General features: G+C 38.3%; 1 protein-coding gene and 1 non-coding gene across 2 annotated transcripts in view; both read left to right on the top strand.

The window, feature by feature from the left end:
- The window catches only part of LOC139758338 (uncharacterized), a 266,694-nt gene that overhangs the window by 42,735 nt on the left and 207,249 nt on the right, over nucleotides 1-16,710 (top strand). The window lies entirely within an intron of this gene.
- On the top strand, nucleotides 8,327-8,476 carry LOC139759157 (U12 minor spliceosomal RNA). The gene has a single exon (XR_011715002.1). It is a non-coding gene; the product is annotated as a U12 minor spliceosomal RNA (small nuclear RNA).

Genomic DNA, 16,710 nt, shown 5'->3' on the forward strand with positions numbered 1-16,710 from the left:
ACACACATCCGACCTGTGCCAGTAATGGCACACCTGACCACAGTCATCCAACCTTTGCTAGTAATGGCCCTCTGAGCACACACACACACACACACACACACACACACGACCTGTGCCAGTAATGTCACACCCGTGAACAGGCTGTCATTGACAGGAACCCATGCCAGACTCAGTCTTTGCGAATCTTTACTCACACACACACACACACACACACACACACACACACACACACACACACACACACACACACACACACACCAACCATCACCAGAGATCATACAGTTAGTGAGGCACACGTGTATGATCTAAGATAGATATATCTCGAACACCTGATGAAGGTATACACGTTTTTCCAGTAGTGTTTATGTACAAATTGTCGTTGTCGGCAGTCGATAGACCTGACGCTGAAATAGACAACCAGTCGACTGTCTACCTGTATAATATTTAACGAAACGCTTGATAAGGACCGTAAAAGCATTTGGAAGCTGTCTTGGCAAAGTTTAGTGATATGAAATGAGACATAAGGGAGAGAGCAGTACAAGATAGAGGAGCCAATGGAGACAATAGAATAAGGAAGGGTAGAGGTGTAAGTATGGAAATGAAGAAAGGATTAAGTGACAAGCATAGTCATCCCAATCCCAACCTATGCAGCTGAAACATGATTATGGGGTTATTTGAAAGAAGCATGCAGTAAGAATTAATATTAGTAGCAATGAAAGTAATGAGGGGGTGTATGAGAGATCTGGTATGGCAGGAAATGCAGAGGGAATGAATTGTGGAGTGGTAGATCTTTGGCTGGTACTTCACGAGTCAGTGGTCGTACCGTCGTACCCAGGGGTCGTACCGTTGTAACCCCTGGGTCGTACCGTCGTACCTGTTGGTAGCAACGTCGTACCGTGGTTGTAGTCGTACCCAGTGGTCGTACCGTCTTGAAACAATACTTTGGAATGGCTTGGGCAATTGAAAAAAATGCAAGGAGAGTATGACAGTATGATTAAAGATGTTGGTGTGACAGGAAGACCATCTGTGCCTTTGGGAAATAAAATGGAAGAGTACCACATGGAGAGAAATTGGGGAAGAACCCATGGAATGGTGTATGCAAGGGAGGTATGTAAGGATAGGCATAAGTTGAGACTCTTTTGCTGAGGCCATCCCCTTGATGGGAGTTTCCAGAGGGAATGGGCATCAGAAATATAGGTAGGTAGATAGAAGATGATATCCACTAAGCCATAGTAACTTGTTGGCATTTCACCAACATAGAAATTCTGGATTATGTATAGATTGTCAAATTGAATAGTTTAGAGTATTATCATAAGTGATATTTCCAGTTGTTAATGGTAGCTAATGCATAACAGCTGTAATTGTAATACTCCAGGTACTTGCTCAGCAATGTATGGTAATAAAATACAGTATCATGCTTCTTGGTTCTGATGAGTTACAGATAGAAATGTAATGATTATTAGTTGAATTTTTGTTTTTCTCTCTCTTTCTGTTAGCTAAGATGGCACGGGCAACTGAGGTCTTAATCATGGAAAGTTCTGTGGGGCCTGGATGTGGAAAGGGAGCTGTGGTTTCAGTGCATTATACATGACAGCTAGAGACTGAGTGTGAACGAATGTGGCCTTTGTTGTCTTTTCCTAGCGCTACCTCTCACACATGCGGGGGGAGGGGGTTGTTATTTCATGTGTGGTGGGTTGGCGATGGGATCGAATAAAGGCAGACAGTATGAATTTATCCCTGGGGATAGGGGAGAAAGAATACTTCCCACGTATTCCCTGCGTGTCGTAGAAGGCGACTAAAAGGGGAGGGAGCGGGGGGCTGGAAATCCTCCCCTCTCATTTTTTTTTTTGATTTTCCAAAAGAAGGAACAGAACGAGGCCAGGTGAGGATATTCCCTCAGAGGCCCAGTCCTCTGTTCTTAACGCTACCTTGCTAACGCGGGAAATGGCGAATAGTATGAAAGAAAAAGAATATATTATATGTATATATCTATATTTATATATATATATATTTATATTTTTTTTTTTTCCAAAAGAAGGAACAGAGAAGAGGGCCAGGTGAGGACATTCCCTCAAAGGACCAGTCCTCTGTTCTTAACGCTACCTCGCTATCGCGGGAAATGGCGAATAGTATGAAAAAAAATATATATATATATATATATATATATATATATATATATATATATATATATATATTCTAAAGTGTTTTTACCTTTGTATTTCAAGACTTATGTGGTTAGGCCATATAGATTAGTCGTCTCAATTTGTTTCGCTTTCATTAATTGAAAGTTGACTTCCTTTTTGTTTTTTTCGTCTGCGTAAGTCATGGCTTTTAAAGACTACATGAATGTAAGTCTTGGCGTTTGATATTAGTTCATCTTTATTCAACAAACCATGGGCAGGATTATGTTAGGTCGTGTCGAGGAGCACGTATATGGGATAGAGTATATCCTTTGTGTTGAAGGTGTAAGGAGTATACCAGGGCATCTTGTCGTAATATAATGAACCACATACCCCCCGTCTTCAAACCATCACATCAACAACGCATGCGTCATTTCTAAACACAAAAGGCGCGAATCATACAAATCCACACACCTCGAATCTTTAAAAAAAAAAAGAAAAGAATCTTGCAGAACCACAAGCACTCAAGTCCAAATCACGTCTTCAGAATCGTACCTCCTTAAACACGATCTCATTACTCGTACATAGAAGAACGCGGGGGGGGGAAAAGATACACACCTGAAAATAAGTAAACGAGAGATCCGGTGAGGAGCCCGCGCGCCGGCCGACCCCGCAACACAACACACACCCTCCCTCCTTCCTTCCCTCCCTCACCTCACCTCACACTACACGGACGGTCGTGGAGCAACGATCGCGCATCGCACGTCTAACGGTCTCTTGATCTGCATGAGCGACTGATGAGATTCCTCGGGAAACTGTTCCTGCTGGTAAATTACGCGGAGTTTGAAAGAAGTATGATGTCATACACGGGGAGTATAATCTTCGATAGGCGTCTGAGAAATGTAATGACGGCAACAGACATGGGTGAGATGCACTCATATAAGAGGACGTCATTGTTGTATTTGATCCATGACCAAAAAAAAAAGTAAGATTATTTATTCTTGTATTCATGTGACAAAAATCGATCTTCAGAGAGAAAAAGTCGGAGAAATTGATTTAGATGAAATTGTAATATTGGTATCTTAGCTGTGTTTATTTTTGAATACAGAACATGTTAATGTACATGAGATTTACTTGAGAAAGACATAGAACAGGAGGCCTGATTGGCCCACGACTCAGTTGTCTGGTAAAAAGAAGAAAAGAATTGACAAGATAATTCCGCTCAGCATTTTTTTTTTTTTTTCTTTCAAGCTATCACCGACTCCCCTCTGCTGGACATTATCCCTCTACTGTCTCCGTTCGCGCTGTCTTTTATACAGTGTATTTCTGGCGTTTTACTTAAGGTATACCTGAATTTATGAAACATTTGTTTAAACGCCTTTTGAAGGTATTTATAGTCTTAGTATTCACTACGTGTGACGGTAACTTCTTCCAGTGCTCAACACACGTCTGTACTACATCTTTTAGCTTTGAGTATTATTCCGTTTGTCTGAGGGTAACCGCATTTCCTTGTATTTTGACAAGATGTTCGCGATTTACGTTACCGAACTTGTTCAGAATTTTGAACACTTCGATTAAGTCGCCGCGAAGTCTACCTTTTTAAAGGGAGAAGAGATCCAGTCGTTTTAGTCTCTCTTCGTGTGCAGATTTCTATGGGATGGGATACTTTTTGTCGCTCGTTTTGTACTTGCTCTACATATATTAACACACACACACACACAACACACACACACACACACAAAGACTACATATTCAAGGCGTGGTCTTACTAGATTATTGTAGTGAGAATGGTTTTTGGTGTCTTGTAATCTATGTTCCTGGCTACGAATTCTAACCTTTGGTTGCCTCTTTTTCTTGCTGCTTGACTCTGTTTAGTGTACTTCAGATTGTTGCTAATGACAACTCCAAGGTCCCTTTCTTCATTTACTATAGTTAGAGAGTTTCCCAATAGTTTGTTGTCGTAACGTATGTTCTTGTCTCCAGAGTGCATAACTTTACACTTGTCTACATTAAACTTCATTTGCTATCTGTTTGACCACTCTGCTAGTAAGTTAAGATCTCTTTGAATCATTTCGCAGTCCCACCTGTTTACAGCTCTACCTCCTAATTTAGTATCGTAAGCAGATTTAGAGATCTTAGATACGAGACCGAGTTGTAAGTCATTGATTTATATTACGAAAAGAATTGGGCCTAGGACCAGCCCCTGTGGCACCCCACTCGTTACTTCTAGCCAATCTGAGGATCCGCCGTTTAATGCCGTACGCTGCTTTGTTTCGGTAAGCCAGTCTCTGATCCATGGACAGAGTTCTTCACAGATTCCATGTGCTTGTGAGTTTTTTTAAAAGTCTCTTGTGAGGTGCTTTATAGAAAGCCTTTTGGAAATCTAAATATACTACATCAGACGGTACTTTTTTCGTCCCATTTCTGATAAACAACATAAAGAAAAAATTCCAGCAGTTTCGTTAGGCAGGATCTTCTACTGCAGAACCCGTGTTGGTTGTCCGAAATAATTTTGTGATCTAGCAACGTGAGTTTTATCTCTCGTGTTATTTTTTCCATCGTTTTATCTAACGCTAACGTAAGGCTAATTGGGCGGTAGTTCAAGGCACGCTTTTTTTTTTTTTATCTCCTTTATATATATATATATATATATATATATATATATATATATATATATATATATATATATATATATATATATATATATATATATATATATAGTGTGTGTGTGTGTGTGTGTGTGTGTGTATAGGAGTAACATTTGCTAGTTTCCAGTCCATTGGCACTTGACCATGCGATAGGCTTTTGTTGAATATTTTTGATATGAATTTTTCCATCATAGTCATTCATCCCTGTGAATTCTTTTTAACACAATTTTACGTCTTAATCTCGACTATTTGTTCGCGAGATTTATATTAATGGTAAATAAACGACTCGACACAAATATATTCATGTGAACGCTGTATAAAGGAAGTCAGACTGTAATATTGTGTGACTAACTTTCCTGGAGTGCGTTTGAGTGATAACCTAACTTAATCTAAGTTAACGTAACATTGCCTAACCTAACCAAATCTAATTTAAACTAACCTATCCTAACCTAACCTTAACTCAGACAAACCTAATATAAAAATCTTTGCCTAGATTTTTAAACTTTCTATTTTTTCTCCATTTTGTGCTAACCTGACGTAACGTAACGTAACCTAATCTAATCCCAACCATAATCGAAACGAACCTAACTAAACGCTACCCTAAACTATCCACAGCGATAAGATGCGATATCGATAGATAAGGAAAAATATCATCTAACAAGAAAACGATATCACTTCGAAGGATATGATAAAAGAAATGCACGGGACGCCTTGCAGGAATGAGGAAGTTACCCATATATATATTTTGGTAAAAATATGCAATACAACAACAGCTTGGCAGACGCATTTCACATTAAGAGCCTAGCGGTTCGTGGTGTTAGCTAGGTGGTGTAAGAAGACCGCTCGTCTACTCGTCTACTTTAAGTATTAATTATGAAGTATTGATTATATTACACCGTTCTGGTCTGTTTTATAATGGCTCTAAACTGGCCCCTGGTGCCGAAACTTTTACAAACGAAGCAAGATGGATTGAGCCAGGGCATGTGAAGCGTCTGGGGTAAACCATGGAAAGTTGTGTGGGGCCTGGATGTGGAAAGGGAGCTGTGGTTTCGGTGCATTATTACATGACAGCTAGAGACAGTGTGAACGAATGTGGCCTTTGTTGTTATTTTCCTAGCCCTACCTCGCACACATGAGGGGGGAGGGTGTTGTTATTCCATGTGTGGCGAGGTGGCGATGGGAATAAAGGCAGACTATGAATTATGTACATGTGTATATATGTATATGTCTGTGTGTGTGTGTGTATAAATATGTACACTGAGATGTATAGGTATGTATATCTACGTGTGTGGACGTTTATGTATATACATGTGTATGGGGGTGGGCTGGGCCATTTCTTTCGTCTGTTTCCTTGCGCTACCTCGCAAACGCGGAGGACAGCGACAAAGCAAAATAAAAAGAAATAAAAAATAATATATATATATATATATATATATATATATATATATATATATATATATATATATATATATATATATATATATATATGAAAGAGATCCGGTAACACCAGGAGAAACTATCCCTGGGGTAATTACGAATAACTAATACATATATACACTTCATCAATATCACCAACCTATGAGCATAAGGCATATAGTCGTAAGGATACAGGACGATAAACGCAAGTATCTCTCCTCCACACCATTGAACAACCCCTCACCATCACTAGAAGTTAAGGGAATTCGATCCAGAATTAAGAGCAGCAACACCAATAGCCTAGTCTCCGGAAGGCAATCTGAAAAGGACTGGTACTCTGGCCTTCAACCACGAGACCCACAACAATAAAACTCGTACATGTATGCAATGATGAGTTGATTTTCTTGATTACTCCATGTCTGCCAGCTATAGGGAGCCGTATTTGTGTATTTTCGATTGTTGTTTTAGGTAAAGCGTCTCATTGTTATACTAATTTTAAAAGTTTTTTTTGACTGAAAATTTTAGCTATCTTTTTTTTTTGTAATTGTTTTAGGTAAAGATTCTCATTGTTATACTAGTTTTAATTTTTTTGACCATTTTTTTTTATTTTCGTGAAATAGATATCCTACAAAATCTCAGTTATAGCTCATATTTTTTCATACTGAGATAAACTCTGGGGTCTAAATTTTTAAAAGCCTTGGAACCATTAAGAATAGAGTTTTTGAGCTCTAGAAATAATAGCATTTGCTATATCCCTGGGGATAGGGGAGAAATAATACTTCCTACGTATTCCCTACGTGTTGTAGAAGGCGACTATAAGGGGTGTGGGGCTGGAAATCCTCCCCTCCAGTTTTACTTTTCCAAAAGAAGGAACAAAGAAGGGGGCTAAGTAATGAATTTTTCCATTCAGGCTTGGTCATCTGTTCTTGACGCTACCTCGCCAACGTGGGAAATAGCGAATGTGTATGTATGTATATGCGAATATTCATGAATATTTGCTATTTATAATCGTTCTCCAGCTGTCAGTCGTACGCAGTAAGATATGCGGTTTGAAGGTTGTTTTGGGATCATTAAGATTCATAAATTAGTTTCGAAATCATTATATTTTAGAAATGTTTCATAAAAAATTTCCTATACCCCATCATTCGTTAACAGCCTGTAGTACGAAATATCATTGAGCATTTTGGATCTTGATTTAAGATAAGGAAGCCTTTCATTACATTTTCTTCCATTTCATCTATTTATTCATTCATTCATTTATTCATCCATTTGTCTGAAATAAATAGATTTTTCTTTAAAACCAGTATAATTTTTTTTGTAAGATCATTAAGACTTTTGGAAATAAATGTTGCTTTGGAACTATTAATTTCGATGATTGAGCTTTGTTTGATATAACTCTTTAAAATATATCGTAGATTTTTGTTATTTATAATATATATATATATATATATATATATATATATATATATATATATATATATATATATATATATATATATATATATATATATATTCCTATGAGTCCACGAGACTCGTAGGAATATGCTTGATCACGCGCAAAATTGTCATCCTTTCCAATATGTATATATATGTATGTATATGTGTAATATATGTTAGTAGATGTCTTTCTTTGTCTATTTCCTTGCGCTGCCTCGCTAACGCGGGAAACAGTGTGTGTGTGTGTGTGTGTGTGTGTGTGTAGAATTTGGCAAAACAGCCTGTCACGGGCTATTGCCAATGGCAGCCCGTTCTCGAGTGCGTCATTACTGGCACAGGTGGGATGTGTTTGCTCTGGGTGCCATTACTGGCACAGGGAGGCTGATATGTAACTGTGTGTTGTGTAAAATGTGATGAATTGCTTCATCCCAAACAAAGTCACATTCAGCATCCTAGTCTGAACGATTAAAAGAGTCTCTACTAATACGACTAGTTATAGAATTTCAATTTGTCTATAATCGATATACTGTTTTATATATCTTTTAGATAATTTATCATTTATTTAGAAAAATACATTTGTAGTATATCTATAAGTTATTAAAGATTCAAGATAGTATTATATTTTAAATTTATATAACTTTCTTAAGAATGATGTTTTAAGTATTGTGAAGTTTTCAACTTATAGAAAACGCCACCTCCAATCGTGTGCCTTAAACTAATGAGTAAGGAAAATAACGAGCGTTGGTAACGCTTCGCTCTGCTAACAGATGTTAGTAGAAATATTTTAAAGGGTACAGGTCGTCCCAGGCCCACCTACCTACTTTGTAGGCAGGCTAGGAGTCAGCGATCTGCCCTCCACCTTGCATATTTCAGGCGCATTAAACCTGTAGTCGACAATCTAAATAATTTTCCCATTGCGCTCCCGAGAGTCGAACCCAAGTTAACATCACTAGCTGGTGGTTAGCGTACCAATGATAAAATGGTTTAGATTGATTTCTATGTGAATATGACGTGTGTTTTTGTATATCTTAAAACATTAACTGAACATTTTGAATAGTTAGCGACTCATCTCTTCGCTCATAGGTATATATCGTCTTCAAGGACATAAGAAGTGGCCTCATTGGACCATACTAGGCTGGTCATAGAACACATCCAACCTTTGTTTAAAGCTACCTTGATCTATTCATTTCACAACTTGAATTGTGGAAATCAATTAGATGTTCGACCTGTTTAACAAAGAGCCAATATACACCTTACAATCTAGTCTCACAAACTTAGATTGTGAACCGAGAGTAAAATGATGAATGGTGTTTTGCTGATAACGCGTGGATAAGGTTCGCTCGGTCAAGGACAGCTTGGATGTGTGTCCGTGAATGTCCTAGCGCTTGGGTGGATGTGTGTGTGGCGTAGATGATATTATGTGGTGAATGATAACAATCAGATAGGAAAATTAGTCGATGAGGCAGAAGATGAGTAAAAGTGTTCAAAATGAGGTCCTATTTTTTTTTTCTATCTATCTATCTCTCTATCTCTACAGTGATATAACGTTTGGTAGTCAAACTGGCTTTTAATAAAAAGAAGAAATTCTTTTATAATGTATAGATTCAACAGAGCAGTGGCCCTTTCTGAATACTGAAGGCTAGGTGTTAACATGTAGATGACAAGAGAAATTGTGCATTCACGAAACACACTTGTACAGGCATACAAACCGTGCGAGCGTGTTTGGTCTTAGTACAATGTCGATCACCTGAAAAACGTGTCCAATTTTGACTGGTTATCATAACATGAACTTAACGGCCTTGACGACCCTCTTAGGCCGTAGGTCTAAAGCCCAAACAAGTAGTTGTTACTCTTGACGGTGTAATGATTACGTTCCCATCTTGTCCTTACAAGACACACCTTTTATGATATCCTCCGCGGCTACAACGAAGTCTCTCTCTCTCTCTCTCTCTCTCTCTCTCTCTCTCTCTCTCTCTCTCTCTCTCTCTCTCTCTCTCTCTCTCTCTCTCTCTCTCACCCCATGTACCTGAAAAGCTGCTACTCTACCGTGTGTATAGTGTCGTCTTATTACACGCTGTAGCTGTGCAGTCCACCAGGAACGTAATGTAGCAGGAGATGTGATGGTGCGGTCGTGGTAATTACGTGAACGCTGCTCAGTGCTCTTCAGTTGTACACAAACCAGAGTACTGGTGTGCGTTGCTTCTTTCACGTCTAGGGCGACGCTGGGTCAGGGTGTATTTTCCGACTTGGGCTGCAGAAGCGGAGAATATATTGTGACGCATTTGGGTTCATCCTGTGGCAGATGCAAAAGGATTTCAGATAACAACAGACCATTGGATCCTTTCGAGGCTGTTTGTGATAGTGGAAGATATCAGAAACTCGCAGATTAACGTGGTCAAAGTTAGAAGGTATACAGATTGTGACTGAGGAGAACCAGACGATGTAAGTCGTGGACTTTGAAGTATTTATCAAGTCTGTTCTTAAACGAATCTCTCACTAGTACTGTTTTCAACATAGGTCGTTCCATATGTTAACAATCCTGTTGAGGAAAAAATACCTCGCCTCATTCGTGGTCATACGTTTGCCCACGAGTTTGTATCCATTACCGCGAGTGAAAATTCAGACGAAGCAAGTGTGAGGTAACTTGATAGATCAAGATTATCAAAGCTTCTGCTCATGTGGAATATCTTTATTTAAGATCACCTCTTATCCTTCTCTTTTCTAGTGCAAATAGATTCATTTCATCTGCTCCGTTAGATTTGCTGCTCAGTCCGGGAATCTTCTTTGCACCTCGACTCTGTCTGTACTCCCTCCAGTCTTATCTGTGTCTTCATTCAGGTAAAGTGACCACAAGTGAGTATGATAGTCAAGATGTGGATGAACACTTGAACTGTAAAGAGTAGAGAAAGATTTCCCGAGATGGTGCTAAAGATGACCGAGTCCAGACATAGGTTCAGAATGGAACGTGATGACTAATTTATACAAGTTTCATAACTGAACTATTTTACTGGGAATAAGGAACATAGTTATTAAATATCAAATTACCTGTAAGGATGAACAATTTGAAAAGCAAAAGTCAGGGTACTTATCCAGTTTCCAGAACGGGGTAAAACATTGTTGTGTCAAATGTTTACACGTACGTAATGATTGGGTCAGGAATCATCTCTAAAATTACTGAGTTTACAATAATCAAGTATACATGTAGTCTTGGAGGCTGTTGGAGTCATTTGTGTATGCATAGATTACATGTAGTCTCCTTAGTCTCATGGAGGAGCAAGCCTCCATGAGTATCCGCGACCCCAGCTGGCTGGAGTTGGGCTTAAACAACATCACGATGTGTACTGGTCTTGTAAGCGGAACCCATCCATATTGGTGTTCTTCACGCGTCCGTTGATAATGGATGGGGTTCGTTTAGTGTTCGATTGTGTTCGAGTACAAAGGAATGCTAAGAGCATTAGACCTTTGGGTGTTTCGGAGGGTATTCGTGGTGATGAAAGAGATATTAAACACATAAAGAGATCAGTGTGGTCAAAGAGGGAAAGCAAACAACTCAGTGAGGGAGAAATACCTGTAGATTTTGTACATAGCTACAGAAGCGCAGACATTGTCAGTCGTGGACTTGAAGCGAAGTATTTGTCAAACGTATCCTTAAATATATTAGTGATGTAGTTTTTAGCTACTCTGGTTGATAAATCAAATAAAGTATATATATATATATATATATATATATATATATATATATATATATATATATATATATATATATATATATACAAAAGACCTGGCCCAAGTTCTTGATGGAAATTAGTCGTCTTTTTTTTTTTTGTCTACGAATTAATAATAGATCCAATTTGTCGTCATCTTCATCCCTAGAGTTATAGATAGGTAGATCTTAGCGAATTCATCAGTCTAACGATGCATCCTGAGACCATTGTTTGAGCAAGTCCAAAACAGAACGCGCTCTTAACTCCATCATGGATAAGTTTTGTGTCGTGCATCGTGTGAGATTAGCAAGCAGTTCAGTTGGGAGGATATAGATGCTCAGATGTTTTATCGCGCTCGCCCATCCTTGATAAGAACCTTCAGTAAGACAGACAAGATAGAATTATAACCAACAACCAGAAGAAGAAAGATGAAAAAATAATTAGCATAAAAAATAAAATTAACACGTTCTTCAGGCGTTAAGGATAATTGTAAGACCACATTTACATGTTAGTCTATACTGCGCAGGTGAGTAATTATTGAAAAAAAAGAGAAATGTGAATTAAGACGAAAATATATGGTGTCAACTTTTTATGTGTGTGTGTGTGTGTGTGTTGTGTGTGTGTGTTGTGTGTGTGTGTGTGTGTGTGTGTATGTGTTGTGTGTGTGTGTGTGTGTTGTGTGTGTGTGTGTGTGTGTGTGTGTGTGTGTGTGTGCTCGGGGTGCGCACAGGTCGGCCCATGTGTAAGTGTAGTGTAGTGGGCTCTAAGGTGGATGTCTGTTGTGCAAGATATGATGAATTACTTCATTCCAAATATATTAAATTCATGTTCCGTGGTGTACATAAAATAGTTGTTACCCTTCTTTGGATTATTTGTGTGGAACTATTAAATAATTTCTGTTCTTTCAGTGAGACATTTTTCTCTATATGTTTTAAATATCACTATTAAAAAAAGTAGACTTTTGCGCGATGTCCAATTTTTAGATATAATATATATGGACTTTCTCATTTCCCTTATATATTCACATACATTTGTATATAAGATGACCCGAAGTATGATGCTAGTAATGAATAGTTAACCCTAAAATATGTATTTCATTTTCTTTAGCTGTTGTTCAAATAGTTTGTTTCAATGGGAGACGAATGAAATTTCAAATGTGCATCAGACTATTTGTACTTCAAAAGGAATTATTAACAGTACCACCTCAGATGTACACCGCTTCCTTAGCCATCAAAGCCAAATGATATAACTGTAATGGTTCGGACGAATGTCATATGCACGTATATATCTTATTCCTCAGGCTTCGCACCTTGAACCTGTTTGATCTTACATTGTCAAATTGATGAATGTAATCATATATTGTTTTCTCTCAATATTGGCACAATTGGGACAATTGGCACACGACCTTGTGTTCAGGTAGAATATGTTTGCTATACGAGAAGTAATCAACAAATGAGGCGTTGGTAGATTTGATTGTGAAATATTTATATTTCTCTCCCAGATTCTAGAATGACTTAAATCGGTTTAGACAGTCTTAGTCATTGGGTTGACACGTGCACATTAGATTGTGTAAACCGTGTGTGTGTGTGTGTGTGTGTGTGTGTGTGTGTGTGTGTGTGTGTATTGTAGTGATTATTTTCACGATGTTGCCCAAGTACTTATCTAAAGCACGATTTGACATTACTCACAATATGATTCGACTTATTCGCGACTCTTTTAACATGAGTTTCTGGTAGCGATTTAGGCATGTCATCCTTAAAAGATTTCTCATTTAGTCTTTAGACTGGTATAAGAATAAATAGAGTAAGGAAAGGAGGAAATAAATGGTAAGTCCAAGACAAGTAAAAGAATTTTGAATATGAGGCAGCATGGGTTCAGGGCAAGTATGTATAGTAAATTTCCTTAAGTTTGCTTCGTAAAAGGTGGCAATCATCACTCTGGTGTAGTTTCCATATTCTCCAACTCCAGGACTTTACATTTGTTAGATGCGAACTTCAGCAGCCAGGCAACGAACATGCGCTGGGTCCTGTATAATTCTCCATGTTAATTGTTACATAGGTAAATCCACTTAGGCAAAATCCGCAAACACATTTGGTGTGTTTTCGATCTTCTGACTTATCCTTTATTTAAGAAATTAGTAAGAGTAGTTACAGAACCCAGCAGAACACCACTTCTTTCTTTTGCTGGCTTGTGATAAAAAAAGAGAAAATAGTTGTGGCATATGGCTAAAGCTTCCTTTTATTTCAATACTTTCAGATCCACTAAAGGAACTCAACTCTTTACTCCAACACAGAACCATACTTCATTTACCGATAAGGTTTAGGGTTAAATGCTATGTAATAGTTTATAACCCTTTCCCTTTTGAAAGTAATAGTCTTTCACAGAAGTCCAGTACGCTGGCTATATGTACACGATCTCATTACCCTAAACCCGTGTTGCCTCGCGTTCAGAATTATTTTGCTTATCAGGCATTTATAATTCTGTCTCCTCGCTACATTTGTTAACAACTGAATGGCTACGCTTGTAAAGTGATGACCGCTAGTTGAGGGTAATTACCTGGTTGTCCCTCATAGAATATAATCACATTGTTTATTCTTTCGAACTCCCTCGGTATTGGTCCTTCATTGAATGATTTTACAGTCATCTGCAGGACGAAGTTATCTGCTGCCATGATCTGATATTGTGGTAGATATACGATGGGAAAGTTGGGTCAGGCATTCATACTCAGGGACGACTCTCTCTCTCTCTCTCTCTCTCTCTCTCTCTCTCTCTCTCTCTCTCTCTCTCTCTCTCTCTCTCTCCTGTAATAGATCTTTCCGTAAGTCTACCCTCAACTTGGCATTAAGACCACACGTACATCCAATCAGCATCTGCGATAGTCCTTACGTTCTCTCCTCGTTTCCTTACTACTACTACATAAATCAGTTTCGTCTGGTGCCCATCAGGCATTCAAAATTTTTTTTTCTGCATTGGACGTTGTGAGTTGCTAAAAATAGCCGACATGAAATCTATATTAGATTTATTTAAGGAATTCTTGTGTTTGGAAACCTTCGATATTTTATTTTTAAGGTTAATCGGATTGTTTTTTGATTTTAACCAAGCTGAAATACATTATCATTTTATAGAATTTAACTATAACTTTTTATATATATGTTGATTTCCATATTGTAGAGGAACTTGAATTACAGGTATGATGTTAATTCCTTGAAAGGTTTAGAAAACGAGAAAATTTTAATGGATAACATTTATAAGATGAATCTACGTTCATATAGATATGTCAGATATTGTAATGTTATCAAGTTGTTTCTAGGCTGTTACTTACAGTGTAGTGTTATCAAACTCATAGCCAATGGAGGATTGATTCATACGATCTTTTGCGAATATGGTGGCGAGAGATGCGTTAAACCTGAGATATTCTCAGCACAAGGAAATACTAAAGTGTCGTTTCCCTTACCTTCCTGAAATATCCATCAGAAATTGATTATTGTTACCAGTGTCACATTCTTGTATGCAGTAGTCGAGAGAAGTCCCAAGGATTAGACTTGGGATCCAAACCTCTAACGTCGTTTTCAAAGTGGGTCGACAAGCTTCCTCACTGCGCTTGGACCACATTCTTATTGGGCGAGAGTTTATTTTTCTGCGTTGTCTACAGTCCAAAGTGCAGGTTATGAACTGTCCAGAACCCACTCTCAGTGACTCTGTGTAGGGTTGTGACGGGTGTGAAATCTGTGCTACAGGGTAATGTGATTTATGATTAGTACTCTAATGGTGGGGCGTCGTTACCTTTTAGGCTTGCCAATAATAGTTTCATTAATGAAGTGGCTCTGGATACACAACTCTCAGTAAATGGTATTAAATAATTCATCCTTGAAAATTGACATTTGGTCTTATGAACATGGGCCACATGTATAGTGGTAGTGTATGTGGTCTCAGACTTTACCTTCAACACCTGAAGAAGGTATTTTCGGTTGGTGGATGGAGCTTAGGTGTTCGCTGGCTCTTAATGACCCCTGGCAGTTGATAACAGGCCTAAAACCCAAACAACCAGCCAACCTGGTCTTCTGAAATTGTATTGGCACAGATCTTAAAACTTGTGCATTTTTGTACGTATGAGAGGAATCGTATCGTTTTTTTGTTATAGATAAGTCCACATTCACCGCCACTCTCCTACCACACGGTAGCCTCTTATGAGAAGTGAAGGGTAGTGTGTGTTCAGCGTTTTTAGTTAACCCTCTACTCTGCTCGTTTTCTGTTAAATTTTTCACGGTGATTTCGTCAAATTGATTCCATTCGAAACACTTTCGTATGCGGTATGACCAAGCCTATGAATACGACGAAATATGTCGAAATTGCTTAAGGTGTGTTCAGATAAGCTGGTGGAACAGTTATGTAAAAGGGGAAGATTCGTAGCCAATCAGAGGGAAAAAATAACTTGCCGAAATGTATTAGAATTGTCAATGTTCAAATAAGTTGATGAAACAAATATATTAACGATTCGTGAGCCAGTCAGAGAGAGAGAGAAAAAAAAGCTATTCCTCCTTAGTTCTCTCTCCAAATCGGGCACGCAAACATCGCCATATTTATGGTTTTATCACACTTTTTTGGGGGGTAACTGAAATCCTCTTATTAAGAATCATTACGGTGTCATATTGTTGGACCAATCCCAGATGAATGATAGCAATACACAGGATGGTAATCTTGCATTCCTTTCTTATGTCCAAACTCCAGACACAAAGATCCCCTAGCTAGCTGGAGCAGCCAGGCAGTGAGTGGGAAATGAGTGTGGGTGAGGTGGATGCAAAGACAAGAGGTTCACTGATAATGTGAAGGTTAATAAAGAAAAGGAAAAAAAAAAGGTCGATAGATGTTTGTAAGGAAAAGATGTTTCCTCTAGGATGGTCGATTATCGTCTAGGATGGTCGATCAGCCTTAGTGATTGAAAGCAGGAGGGTTTAAACGATGATGATTCTTGTATGATTACAAAGTCTATTTGCATAATGGAGTATTTATTGTTCTATGTGACCTCAGTGGCCTGTTTTTAGCTGGTCACATAGACATTAAAGTTATCCTGTGTATGTGATAACCTTGACAAAATTCATTTTTTGTTGTTGTCGGGTTTTACGGCCATCGACCTATGAGGAAGGTCATTAGGCCTGCAACCCTATTTAGTGTATGACTGATACTCCTAAATACCTATCAAAAAAATTGTAATTTTGATGTAATAATAATAAATATCAATAATAGATATAAGTAGTGGAAATGAAAGATTTGTGGGTATTGGGCCGACGTGGAGGCGAATACCTCCCAGTCGGCACAGTATCCACGGTTGCATTTGACCCAAGAATGCGAGAAGATAAGACAGGTTCATGTCTTCGCAATCGACAG

Source organism: Panulirus ornatus, chromosome 2 (assembly GCF_036320965.1).
Source record: "Panulirus ornatus isolate Po-2019 chromosome 2, ASM3632096v1, whole genome shotgun sequence".
NCBI lineage: Eukaryota > Metazoa > Arthropoda > Malacostraca > Decapoda > Palinuridae > Panulirus > Panulirus ornatus.